This window comes from Euprymna scolopes, chromosome 36 (genome assembly GCF_053919585.1).
Source record: "Euprymna scolopes isolate OS-2025 chromosome 36, ASM5391958v1, whole genome shotgun sequence".
Taxonomy (NCBI): Eukaryota; Metazoa; Mollusca; class Cephalopoda; order Sepiida; family Sepiolidae; genus Euprymna; species Euprymna scolopes.
Genome location: NC_136517.1, coordinates 75,097,385 through 75,111,111, shown reverse-complemented (window position 1 = coordinate 75,111,111; position 13,727 = coordinate 75,097,385). Strand labels below are relative to the sequence as shown.

The 13,727-nt window shown below is 30.2% G+C and overlaps 1 protein-coding gene across 2 annotated transcripts in view; it reads right to left on the bottom strand.

The window, feature by feature from the left end:
- The window catches only part of LOC145260609 (protein dpy-30 homolog), an 89,160-nt gene that overhangs the window by 36,487 nt on the left and 38,946 nt on the right, over positions 1-13,727 (bottom strand). The window lies entirely within an intron of this gene.

The window sequence follows — 13,727 nt, the reverse complement described above, 5'->3', positions numbered from 1 at the left end:
TAGACATAAAATATCTCTTCCAAAGTTAGGGAACATATTTGGGAACTACCGACCATAAGTATAAAACTACCTGGTATATTTCAAAACAATAATTCCCTAGGAATCGGAATCGTACTTGGTATCGGAATCGTTAATCAATATTTTCCTGGAATCGGAATCGGAATCGTATAAAAATTAGGAATCGTCCCAACACTAATTATTACATTAAAAAACATTAACTTTAGTTAATGTTTTTTAATGTAATAATAAAAAAATAAAAGGATTGTTTCCTATAACATTTTTACAGAAAACAATCTAGCATTATTTAAGATAATCATTTATTGAATATTTTGCTAAAGAGAAATTCATCATTTGCATCAAAGTGACAGAAACACGTTATCACTTGTGATAATAAATAAAAACTCAAGTCATTTTGTGAAGCGATGAAAAAATTTGAAGATCTTAAATTATCTGTTTTCTATATACATTTAAAAAAATAGAGGTAAAACATCAATTTATTAAAAAACAGTAAAATAATAAATGAAGATACATAATATTAAAGAGAGCTCCCTGCCCTTTACATTTTAACATGGGAAGGTGAGGAATTTGTTAACTATTTTGTACCTTTACGAAATAACGTTTTTCTTAGTTTTAGTTTAGTTTACATATAGAAAGCTTGGGTTCCTGTTCTTGTACTAGAAAATTATCAATTTGAGTTATCGCCCTTGGACTTGAAGAAACCTATACAGGATGGCCCAAAAATAGATTTACAGTTCGACGTGCTTCATGAAGTGGTAGTACCGCAACTCCGAACTAAACCTAACTTTGATGAACTTTTCTTTCACCAGGATGGGGCACCACTACATTATGTGTTTAGAGTAAGAGACTACTTGAACCAGGTTTTTCCAGAGCGTTGGTTCAGAATAAGAGGCAATATTAAACGGTCACCATCTTTCCTTGACCTGACATCAATGGATTTCAATTTTAGGGATGTTGTAAAGAACAATGTCTATGAGAATAACACCAAAACAGTAGATGAATTAAATGATTACATTGATGAGGCATTCACAGAAAATCAGAATTTATGCCATACTGTGTGTCAGAAACGTCTTGGAGAGATTTGAATGTTGCAATGTTGGAGAAGGACATTTTGAACATCTTAGAGATTAAACAATTTATGTTTAATAATTAAAAACATGCCAACGGCTTTAATATGTTTACAGGTATAATGAATTTCCAGCTATTCTAGTGTTAATTTTCTTTTTTAAGTCTATATGATAACTATAAACCTACTTTTGAACCAGCCTGTATTTTTTCTGGCATGATTTCATTTATAGCATTTCATGTGTACGATAAAATTTGCTATAAACATAGTGTAATGTTATTTTTATTTATTTTTATTTTTTTGCTAAAATTGAATTATTTCACTAAAAATGGCTGCTAACTAACGTCAATGAAATGTTTTTTTGTTTGCAAGCAACGCCCCCAATTTACAGAAAATAGAAAATGTTTTTTTGTTTTTTTTTCAATTTTATTGTGAAAATAAAATCCGTGTTTTTGTAAATGTATCCGAAATATAACAAACAGTAGTAGGAATTTTGAATAGAGAAACTGTGCCACATCTTTGAAACATTTTCTACACTTAATTTGAAAATTTTGAAAACCCAAATGTTATATAATTTTTTATTAAATAATTAAAATATTTTCTGATCTTTTGTTGTTAAGAATATTTAGTGTTTGTTTTTTTCTGTTCATTTTGTTGGTGGTATTGACCCAAGGGATCAACTTCTTATGAAGAGATAAAAGGTATACACGCAATGTTGTTAACTGTTGTTGTAACCACACAGCACACATCGATTCAGACTTTACAACAATTGTCAACAACATCGGACGTATACCTTTTCTCTCTACAACGGGTCAACTCACCACCATTAACAAAATGAAGAGAAAAAATCCTCAATCTCAAAAAAAAAAAATTATTTTATTCATTTCATAAAAAATTTATAACATTATTCGGGTTTCTAAGTTTTCAAATTAAATATAACAATTTAACAAACAGGATTTTTTTTGTTTTCAAAATTGATAAAAAAAATAAGGTGCTTCTATATTATAATAAGGAAAAAAATATTGAATTTCAAGTAAAACAAATGGTACCTACATAATTGTCAGGTTTCAAATAGTAAAGTGAAAGAACTGACCCATTAAATTATCGCTCTATTAGCCTCTTCCCACTTTTTGCCAAAATATTTGAGACCTTAATTAACCATGCTCTAGTCCAGCACCTTACAGATGCTAAACTTCTGACCGACCAACAATATAGATTTAGACAAGCCCATTCCACAGCAGACATCCTCACTGTAATCTCTGAACGCATATACCATTCACTGGACAAAGCGGGAGAGGGCAGAGCGGTAGCTCTAGATATATCTAAGGCTTTCTCCTCAGGAAGATTAGATCATACGGTATCACTAGTAGAATACTTAACATAATTAAATCCTTCTTAGATAACAGAAAAATCCAGGTTGTCCTCAACGGTCGTACATCTAAACAATATGATATAAATGCGGGAGTGCCCCAGGGATCTATCCTTGGACCTCTACTGTTCCTGATATTCATAAATGACCTCCCCGACAAAATTGCCTCTGAGATGGGTATATATGCTGATGACACCACACTCTATAGCAGGCACGACAGGAAAACAAATGAACATATATCTAAAGTAATGGCAGAAACACTAGAGGATGACCTCCAATCAGTAGTGGAATGGGGACAAAAATGGATGGTCACGTTCAATGCCGCCAAGACTAAACTGGTTTCATTCAATAATTACAAGAAACCTTCTCTACCAGCAATGGCCAACGACTCTTTATCTGAGAGTCCGTCTTTCAAGCTCCTTGGCCTAACGTTCACAGGAAACATGAGTTGGAACAATTACATCGAGGGCATTGCCAGGGCCGCTGCAAGGAAGGTGGGCTCTCTCTACCGTGCTAGAAAACTACTAACACCCGAAAGTATCCTGTACCTCTATAAGGCAACCATTCGCCCATGTATGGAGTATTGCTGTCATATTTGGGCTGGTGCATCGGCTACTAGTCTCTCGCTCCTTGACAGGGTTCAAAAGAGAGTCGCAAATCTGATAGGCCCTAAACTGGCATCTAAGCTTCAGCCTCTGTCCCATCGACGAAACGTTGCATCCCTCTGCCTGTTCTACAAGTATTTTAATGGTGAATGCTCTGATGAACTGCAAGCACTTGTGCCTCCACGATGTGAACACCCTCGACAGACCCGACAAGCTGCAAAATCCCACCCCCACACTGTAGAGATCCCTAGATGTAAAAGATCTTTCTACTCCGGTAGTTTCTTCCCCAGAACCGCTAGACTTTGGAATTCCATTCCAGGTCACTGCTTCCCCAACTGTACTGACATGCAGAAGTTCAAGTGCAACGTGAACCAACATCTTGCTGCCCAAATCCCTACATAGTACCCCAGTAGTTGTTTCCCCTGATAGTAGCCCCCTACACCAAAGTGGCAATGTGCCTTGTTTGGGGTGAAAATGTAATAAAAAAAAAAAGTAACATATCCAAAAATTACAAAAAACGATGAGATAGAAAATCAATTATTCAAAAAAAGGCATTTGTAAAACCTAGCGATTTGGTTTCAAAATATACCTACTTGAATTGGAGTAATCAGGGGAAGTAATTAAGTTTGCAATTTCTGGGAAATCTTACGTCACTTTTAGAAAAGTCATTTCAAAGAGTTTTGAGAACAGTTACAAACGACTTTTTTTTTTTAATTCAAAAATTATGTATATATGTTATTTTTATTTTTGTTTTATGAATAAATCCTGTCTGCTATACATGGTGTTTCAACTGAGTTACTTCCCTTTTTTGCTTAACCACGTGACCCAATATGTTCAACACAAATTTTTAATTTTATAGGAATTGTTTTTCACGAATAATCATTTTCTACCTAATCGTTTTTCATAATTTTTGAGTATGTTACTATTTGAGACCTGACAATTATGTAGGTACCATTTGTTTTATTTGAAATTCAATATTTTTTCATTATTATAATGTAGAAGCATAAAAAAATTACAATTTAACAATTTTTTCTTTTTCAATTTATAATTTAATAAATTTTGTAATGTTTTTTTAATAAAATATTTCTTTCTATAAAACAGCAATTTTTTTTTCAGATTAAAAATTTATAAATTACTTTTTTTTTTCTTTTTTTTTTTTTTACCTCATAGCAGTGCCATTTCCATATAGCATATTGCCAAAGAAATTGTTTTTGATATGACAGTGTTATAAAAATCCTTGCAAATGACTGAAATATTACTTTGGTATAAAAAAAATGGAAAAGTTTAATTTGTAAATTGAAAGAAAGTTTGTTTAATTGTAATTCTTTCATATAAGACAAATTTTTCATGGCACTGGCCGTAAATAATAGTAAACAACTCATTGATGTCACAATCCGACATTTTCAGTGAAATAATTCAATTTTATCTGTTTTTTTTTTGTTGTTTTTTACTAAAACTATATTTCACTGTAAATATTTTGTGAATTTAACAAAATTTAAAAAGATTTTTTAATTTTAAATGCTTTCAGTGAATTTAATTTTGAAATTTTGATACTTCTACAGTTTACAGACTGTGCTGAAATAACATTTAGAAATCCATTCTAAACATGAGGAAGGGTGGGGGAGGCTTTATTAACTATTCTGTATTTTCACATAATAATGTAATAAGATTTTGTATTTTCACATTATGTAATAAGATACTGTAAAAATTGAATTCAACTTGAAAATCCTTTCTAAAAAAAATAGCATGGTTTGTAAATTGCAGAAGTATCCAAATTTTTATTTAACATGAAAACAAATTTGAAATTTCCAAATAACATTTTTAGGTTTAAAAACGTATTAAACAGTAGAAGTAAAAAATAAAGTACATTACCCAATCCAAGCTTTGCTAATAAAATAAACTAAAATTTTTTTTTTTTTTATTGTTGATAATTCTTATTTTTATTTGAATTTATTTACAAAACCCGAGTTGAAATGACAATTATTAAAATACATTTTCTTTTATAAACATTTATTTTAGTATTATTGTAAGTGATCACACTCAGCTACTCTTCTTAGGGGTGATTATGTTTAAAAAGGTCCCTTGATGGAAAATTATTTTTAGAATTTTAAGTAGGGGATCAATTTCATATGTAAATTTAACGTAAAATTATAACCCGCAAATTCTAGCGTTTTAAGGCAGTTAATTCTTTTTTTTTTTTCGTTACTATCGGAGATAAATTGGTAAAACTGCAGTTTAGAACAAAAAATTTTTACGAGTGATAAATATAGTTTTATCTTGTTAATTTTGTTAAATTCCGTAATTATGAGCAAAAATGTCCTTACAAAAAAATTACAAAAAAAAAAAAACACGACTAGCAGCTGCTCATATTTTTTTATTTTTATTTATGTTTAAATTTTGATTATGTTTGAAAGATAAATAATGAAAGTTATTTTCTAAAAAGAAATGCATATTTACATGCTAAAATCATTAGTGAAAAATGTCACGGTGATTAAAATAAAAATCCATTAAAATTTGCTCGCTTGAATAAATCATTTTAAAATCTTTAGAAAAATAATTATCAGTTTTCTGAAACTATTTCATGATAATTAGTAAATTAGATATTGAATTAAAAAAAGCAGGATTTATGTTCAAAACACCTAATCATAAAACACTCACTAGCTTTCAAAAAAGTATGGAACATACTGTAATAATTTCCTTTAATTTTGTTGTAATAAGAAAGGAAATGCTTATTTAATTGGACTAATTTTAATATACACATGTAAGAACTTATTTTTATCTAAAAAAAAAAAAAAAAATCATATTTAACTTGGTATAAGTAATTTATTAAGTAATACTCTAAAAATTATTGATAACGTCTGTTTATCAATGCTTTTTCCTTAGAATTTAAAGTAAAATTTTTATAAAACTTCATTTTCCAGTATAAACTACATCTGCCTCAATTTTAGTAATTAGATGACTCGATTTATTCTTAAATTTTATAACTAATTTTAAAAAATAAACTAAAACAATTCTTTATTAATGATTACATAAAATTAAAATTTTTTCACCGTGCTGTCCACCCATACTTCTTCAAATTAATCGTTAGTAGAAATTTTTTTTTTAGTAATTTTTTTTTAATGGTCCAGGACCTCAATTTATTTTTAATTTTCAAGATTATAAAAAAATTTCTTGCACTGATGTTTACATGTTCATGTGTACAAAGGAAATATTAGAAAATCCCATTTCAAATTTTTCCAGAAACTTATTAAAATCACAGGAAATATTTTTTTGCAATTATATCCATATTTTTAATAGAAATATTGAAGAAACAATGTTTAATTCAATGATAATATCGTTAGTTTGAGAAATTAATTTTTCTTTGGGTTATACTGATTTCATTAACATCAACTTTAAGGAATATTTTTTGTTTATAAAAGATATCACAAAAAAAAAAATTTTTTAATCGTTATAACACCTATGCTGCTTAATTTTCATTTAAAAAAAAAGAAAGCAAAAATAAATCAATGTCATTTTTGTACTTAAAAATATAACTTTATTAAAGGTATTATTTGTTAACGTAAAATAGATTTTCACTAAAATTTTGGTGTTTTTTCAAAATAAGAATGAAAATAGGAAATCGTTATCTACTTAATTTTTATGTCAAAATTAGTAACATATTACTGCATTATTACATGAAATATGTACTTTCACAATTTCACAACATCCACCATTATTAATTTCGAATTGTAACAAGACAAGACTGCAGTTAGCTCCCCTGCTATCACATATCTATTCTGTTTATTATTCAAGTATAACTTGCAATTCATTCAAAAACTATTTTCATTAATATTTAATTTTCTACTTGTCTTTTGTAATTTTTGTACCTGAGTTTTCTCAGAAAATCCGTTCTGTTTCTTTTTTACTCATATCATGTTTAATGTTTGTGCAAAATTTCAAACAATTCCAAGGCGTAGTTATTGAGAAAAGTGCAAACAGACGAACAGATGAACGGTCAGGGGACCAATAAACCATTTAGAATATTTATTTCACACAATTTTTTTTAATTTGGTACTTCTGCAGTTTAAAAACCGTGCTATTTTTGTGTTTTAAATAGGATTTTTAATTTATTTTTACAATTACAGGATTTTTGTTAAATATTTTTACACAGACTTTTTTAATGTTTCTTTTTACATTTTTAAATAATTAAAAAAATATGGCTTTAATTTTATGTGTTGTGTGTGTTTAAATAAAATAAAAAGGTACTTCTGCAGTTTGCTGAACGCTGAAGAATGTTATTATTGAGAAACTACCATAGAAGTAATGTTGACACTTACAAGCCTTATGTTGAAACATAAGACATCATGGCCACCAAAATGTCATGTGACTCATGTTTACGTAAAATATGACTCCAGGAAATAATTGATACTCAAACAAAATACTTTTAATAGTTTTTGTCTTGTTTCAATTTTCATTTATTCTTTGAGTTTTTTTTGTGTGTGTGTGTGTGTGTGTGTGTGTGTGTGTGGAGGGGGGGTGTTATGGACAGAAACTTGACAACTTTTTGTTTTTCGGACATTTTCTAAATTTTATATTTTTAATGGTTTTCTTTACAATCCTCAAAATTGTGTCCGTTTCAGTGTCCTAAATCTTCGTATGAAACAAATGAACGAATCTCTTATTAAAATGGAGTTATCCCCGTTTTTTTCATGAACCCTGTCCAAGAGTCAAAGAAAATATAGCCATGACGAATTCTTCATAACAATGAAAACATTAAAAAATAAAAAAAAAAATTGAAGCAAGATACGTGCACAGTTAGGCATATCAGAATTTTGGGGGAATTTTTGACACCTCTAACATGAAACTGCGAATAAAATATAAAAAACTCGTAATTTCTCTTTTAAAAGTGGGTTGTTTATTTTCTTTATGGAATATACTTCCAAAATAAACTATTAAAGTTGTATAAAAAATAATAGAAATATTTTTTATCTTTTAAAAAACAGTAATGAAATCAATTGAATTTTACAAGTATTTTTCAATTTTTAAACTTTAAAAATCTATAAAAATTTTTCTATTAATTCAATTTTTACGATATTTTCAGGGTCAATGTGAAATTTTATGCTCTTTCCAATAAACCGAATATAATATTTTAGACAAACGTTTTTTTTTTTAATTCACGCCCCCTCCCCATTTTGAAATGTTTATTAAAAAGTAAATAATTAATTTACTCAGTTTTATATATCACAAATTGAAGATAAAAGATCAATAAATAATATATTCAAATTTAAAACAAAAAAAAGAAGTGTTTTTTAGAAATCTACCTGTAAAGTCCGAAGTTTAACACCTTTTTTTAAAAACCACATTTTTTTTTTTTTTTTAAATGAAACCGCCTTTAATTGAAAAAAAAATTAGAGTTTGAATTACATTTTTCGAGTAGTTATAAGCTTGGAAAGACAGGGGGTCGAATTATTCAATATTTTATGCATTCGTAAGGTTAGTTTCTGACACACCTAGTGCACAGTTCTCTTTAATAAAAATGCCAATTCCTCTGCAACTATCACCCTTTCTTTTTCTTTTCATGAAAAGAAAGATGTGACTACTGTTTTTCTTTGTTGTGAAAAGTCATAAAAAGTTCTTCATAAAAATAAAATGTCACAAAAAAATTAAAATGTTGCATCTCAAAGTTAAAAACTGAAACAAGACGCAAAACTATTGAAAAGTATTTCGTTTCAGTAGAAGTCATTTCCCAAGGTCGCATTTTACATAAACACAAATCATGTGACATTTTGGTGGTCATGACATCCATGTTTTGACATAGGGCCGGCAAGTGTTAACATTGCCATAAAATCTTGTGAAAATAACTATTTTAAAGAATTTATTTTTATAATTTACTTTGTTTCGTTAGTCATTATTTCCGATCTGGATTTTAGATAAATCATTACTTCTCTAACTTCCATTTTTTATGAAGATTCCCATACGGATTTTCTTTCTAGCGATTATTTCAGCATATGTACACATTTCAAACTTGTTGGTCTCGACAAAAGGAGGGTGAATCTGTATATTCACCTTTCTCCATTCGTTCGTTTGCACTTATAGCTATGCCTTGGAATTTTTTTGAAAATTTGCACAAACATAAAACATGATACAAGTAAAAAAAATAACAATGGATTTTCTAGGAAAACTCCGGTTGACCCCCTAAGGGTTCCTTTTGGGTTAAAATGGCTAAAATTGACACTTTTGTGTTTATTTAAAAAAAAAAAAAAAAAATGGAAAGTGTGATCAGAAATAGATCTAGAAGTGAGGTTTGCTGGTACTGACGATCTGGGAAGCATGTCAGGAACAAGGAATGGAATATAGAACAGCTATGTGTGATGCTGCCAGCTGTGTAACTAGAGAAACCAAGCGAATTATTGTGGTGGACATTAAAGTCACCAAATACATTTTTTTTTTTTTTTTTTTTTTTTTTTACATGGTAGTCACCACTTATCAAGGCCCGGAAGCCACTCGGGGATAAGGGTTATTGCGTGTACAGTAATCAATGGGATAATATCGTGGTAATCGTTAGTAATGGAGATTTGATAAAGTGTCTTACTTAAGGGGGGCGGTTTATCAGAAATTTGTTTATATTGGACTTGAAGACATCCAAGTTATAGTCAGGTGGGAAACAGGCAAATGGAAGAGAGATCCATAGGCGTCCACTTCTAAAAAAAAGAAGCTTTGTTCATGGAATCTACGCTTTGCCGCTAATGTCTAGGGGACATGCTGCATGTATGCTATCATAGACGTGATTAATTATAGTACAGTCCTGGATCGAGAGAAAGCAGTAGATATAATATAACTAATGCTATGTTTTACAGTTAATCTAAAGCACTGATTCTTGTTTGAATTCTCTAGTCAAGTGTAGGATATCACGAAAATAGACGCCAAGTCCATACATGTGTCTGTCAGAGTCCTTACAGCAAAGTGGAAGATAACCAGACATGTTAAAGTGATTAGAGGGGGATAGAGAAGAGTAGGTTCTTTCACTAAACGCTAAGATATCCAGGGAATTTGCTAGGAAAAATGATTCTACATCATCTAAGTTAGTTTTAAGTCTACAGTATTCATGAATGTGAGCCTCAAGGAAGGATGCAAGTTGGTTTTGTTTGAGTGGCTATCTGGTTTGATTGTATTTTTTGTTTTAACTGTCATTTTATTTAATAGTTTCAGTTGGACAAGGTGAATGTGTATGATACCAAATTATGCACACACAAGTAGACTATCAGCCGACTCGTCATCTACATAATTGTAGCCAAGGAAAAGCTTGACATGGTCCCTTCCCATGCGCTACATAGCACTACAACCATCCCGATAAAGTGATGATAAAGCAGCTGCTCTGTGCTGCCAAAGAGTTAGGGCCCCTGTACTGTCAGTCAGAATACTGGCACCCTCAGATAAGAGTGTCCCAGTTTAATCGCATGAACATATGTGGCAATCAAACACCCTCAACAAGCCCAGTTTTAGGGGAAGGAAATGAAACTGAAGTGAGAGTTGGCATTATTTGCCCTAGTTAGGAAATAAGGCCAAGTACTGAGTGTCTGTTGATTCCCTGTGATCGTACCTCTGTGCCGTTTTTTTTTTTTTTTAGGCAAAGAAGGAGTATGAAAGACAGGCGATAGGCAGAGCCTACCTATTCCTTAATACATAAAAATGAGATTTGTATTTTTTAAAAGAAAAACTTGTCGGTAAAAATGAATGCAGCAACTACAAAAATCAGATATTTATACAGAATATGGATCGTGCTGAAATAATGCTATTAATTGGAAACACATTCTTAATATGAAGAGGGTAAGGCGTTTTGTAACTATTCTGAACTTTCACCTAACAATTTTATAAACAAATATTGAATTTAACTTCAGTATACATTCAAATTGGCACTTATGGCAGCAATTAAAAGTAAAGAAAATACAGAAAAGTCTGTATGATGTATGTACCAGTGATGGAATGAAGATGATATATTCCAAAAATCACGTAACTTGATCAAGTAGCTTTTTTTATTAAAGCAAATCAAATTTTTGTGCTTTAAGCGAGTAGTAGTGTTTTTGTCAGCTATCGTGAAATTCAATGAAATAAAAAAAAAAGGGGGACAACTGAAATGGAAGTTGAGAGGTCAAACGGTGCTTCTACACTTTATCGCCTAAACTGGAGACGCCATTTTATTTCGCGCACTTGTTAAAATCCCAGGGAGAAATCAGTATTTTAAACTATGACCAAAGTTAGAAATAAAGGTACTCATGCAGAGAGTGATCCGTGCTGAAATAATGTCGTTATTATTTAAAAAGTCATTCTTAACATGAAGGGTAGGGTGTTTTGTACCTATTCTGTACTTTAACCTTAAAATTGAATAAAAAAAACATAAAACTTTAATTAAACCTGGAAATACGATTTAAAAAATAGCGCGGATCACTCTCTGCATTAGCACCGAAATGGAAAGAACTATGAAAAAAAAGTAAATAAAGAAGGTGAAAGAGAATATATATCCATAATTGTTTAATTTGAAATGTTTCGATTTAATTCATGAAAACGGGAACGTTTTTCATTTAATTTTAGGTTAATTTTTAGGTTCATTTAATTTTAGGTTACGCAATCGTTCTCCAGTTTAATTTTTTTTTGTTATTTATTTCATGCTCTGGCCATAGTTTAAAATTAGGCACCGCCAAAAATGGCCGCAAAATCAAGTTGTTGTTGTTTTTTAAAACTAAATTACATTTATTAAAATCCATTATTTCTGAGTAACTTTTTTTTTTCCAGAAAGATAAAACCCTGAATTTTATCATATAGAAAACAGAATAATGTAAAACTTTTTCTACTATTTTTAATTCAATTTTAAATGTTAAATTTTCCCAAAAAGTTAACAATTGATATTTTTTGTCTTGCACAAAAAACGTACTTAAATATTTAAAAAAAAAAGGGTTTTTGAAATAATTTATTTATTTATTGTCTAACTAAGATTTAGGATGATTTTCTAAGAGAATATGCAAAAATATTATAATATAAGTACCTGAATTTCAAATAATTCCACTTATTCATATAGGTAACCAGATATTTCGCGTCGCCGTAGAGTTCAGATCGACTCTGTTTACGTTTTCTTTTGATGAGACGAAAACTATGGAAGACCAAATAGGCCCAAAAAACTGATTTTTCAGTGACGACAATTTCAATGTATTATTAAGCTGAGGCTGGCCAGTACCAGATGGGTGACCATTTGTAGGAGTTTGGTTTTTAATGTGTATGTGTGTGGGAGCCAGGCTCCCCAAAATGGGGGCAGGGGGCAATTTAAAGCAGAATAAAAAAAAAATTATTTCAGCGCGTTTGGTCCACCGTAGTCGAAAGGCGGCAAACGTTTTCAAACGAGATCGAAAAAAATGATGCTATTTTTAACACAAAGGGCACAATATTTATCGAATTTTTTTTTTTGTATCGATTATTCAAAGCATGCTCTGTTTAATAATGGTCATGCATTATTCGGCTCGCTAAAAAAAAAATTGTTAATTTATTTATCAAAAATTTTAAAATGGCTTTTTTCGTATAAATATTAAAAAAAAATTTTTTTTGTTTTGCTTAACTTAAATTAAGCATTTTACTTAACATATTCACCGAATTTCACACTTCAAAACTCAAAAGCGGGATAATTAAACACAATCGAAGTTCTGATATTCAGACGTCAAAATAAGGTATGCAAACAATTTTTTTTTTTTTTTTTTTTTTTTAATCTATAATTCTGTCCCTTACAACAACACAATATGTTTTGTTCAGTTTCAGATGATTATTTTAAGCATATTTGTTCCCACTTCAAAACAGGGGGGGGGGTTGTAAGCAAAAACATATATATATATAAATATCGTTTATGAAAAGTAAGTACACTGTTATAAAGTTCATTCTTCTCCTAATAATCGCTGAAAATTTCGTATTGATCGGATAATTACCTGATTTTTGGTAGATTTTTAAAAAGACGGTCCGTCAAAAAGTACTGACCTGCCCCCCCCCCCCAGTTTTGGCGGTGCCTATTTAAAATACTGATTTCTCCCTTTGATTTTATCTGCAGGTGCGCGAAATAAAATGGTGTCTCCAGTTTTCGGAGATAAAGAAGTAGAAGTACAAATATATACCTTATAATAGTCAATGTAGTTTATAATTGTAAAATCGCTAAAAAATCGTAAATCTTGATTTTCTTAGTTATAAGTAAAACTACTTGATCGATTTAAGTAATTTTTGGAATATGACATCTTCGTTCTGTAACAAGTATGTACATCATACAAACTTTTTCGGTATTATTATACAAACACCGTGACAGCGAATTAACCCTAACCCCTAACCCTAACGCTGTCACGGTGTTTGTATAATAATACCACTTTTTCTGTATTTTATTTACTTTTAATTGCCGCCAAATCTGAATAAGCTCCCAAAACTCTTAAAAAACAACAACAGCACGGTCGGTGCTAATGCAGAGAGTGCCGACTGCCGATCCGCGCTATTTTTTAAATCGTATTTCCAAATTTAATTAAAGTTGTTTTTTTTTTATATTCAATTGTAAAGTTAAAGTATAGAATAGGTACAAAACAGTAAACACCCTCCCCATATTAAGAATGGCTTTTTTAATAATAACGTTATTATTTCAGCACGGGTCACTCTCTGCACTAGAACCGCACGG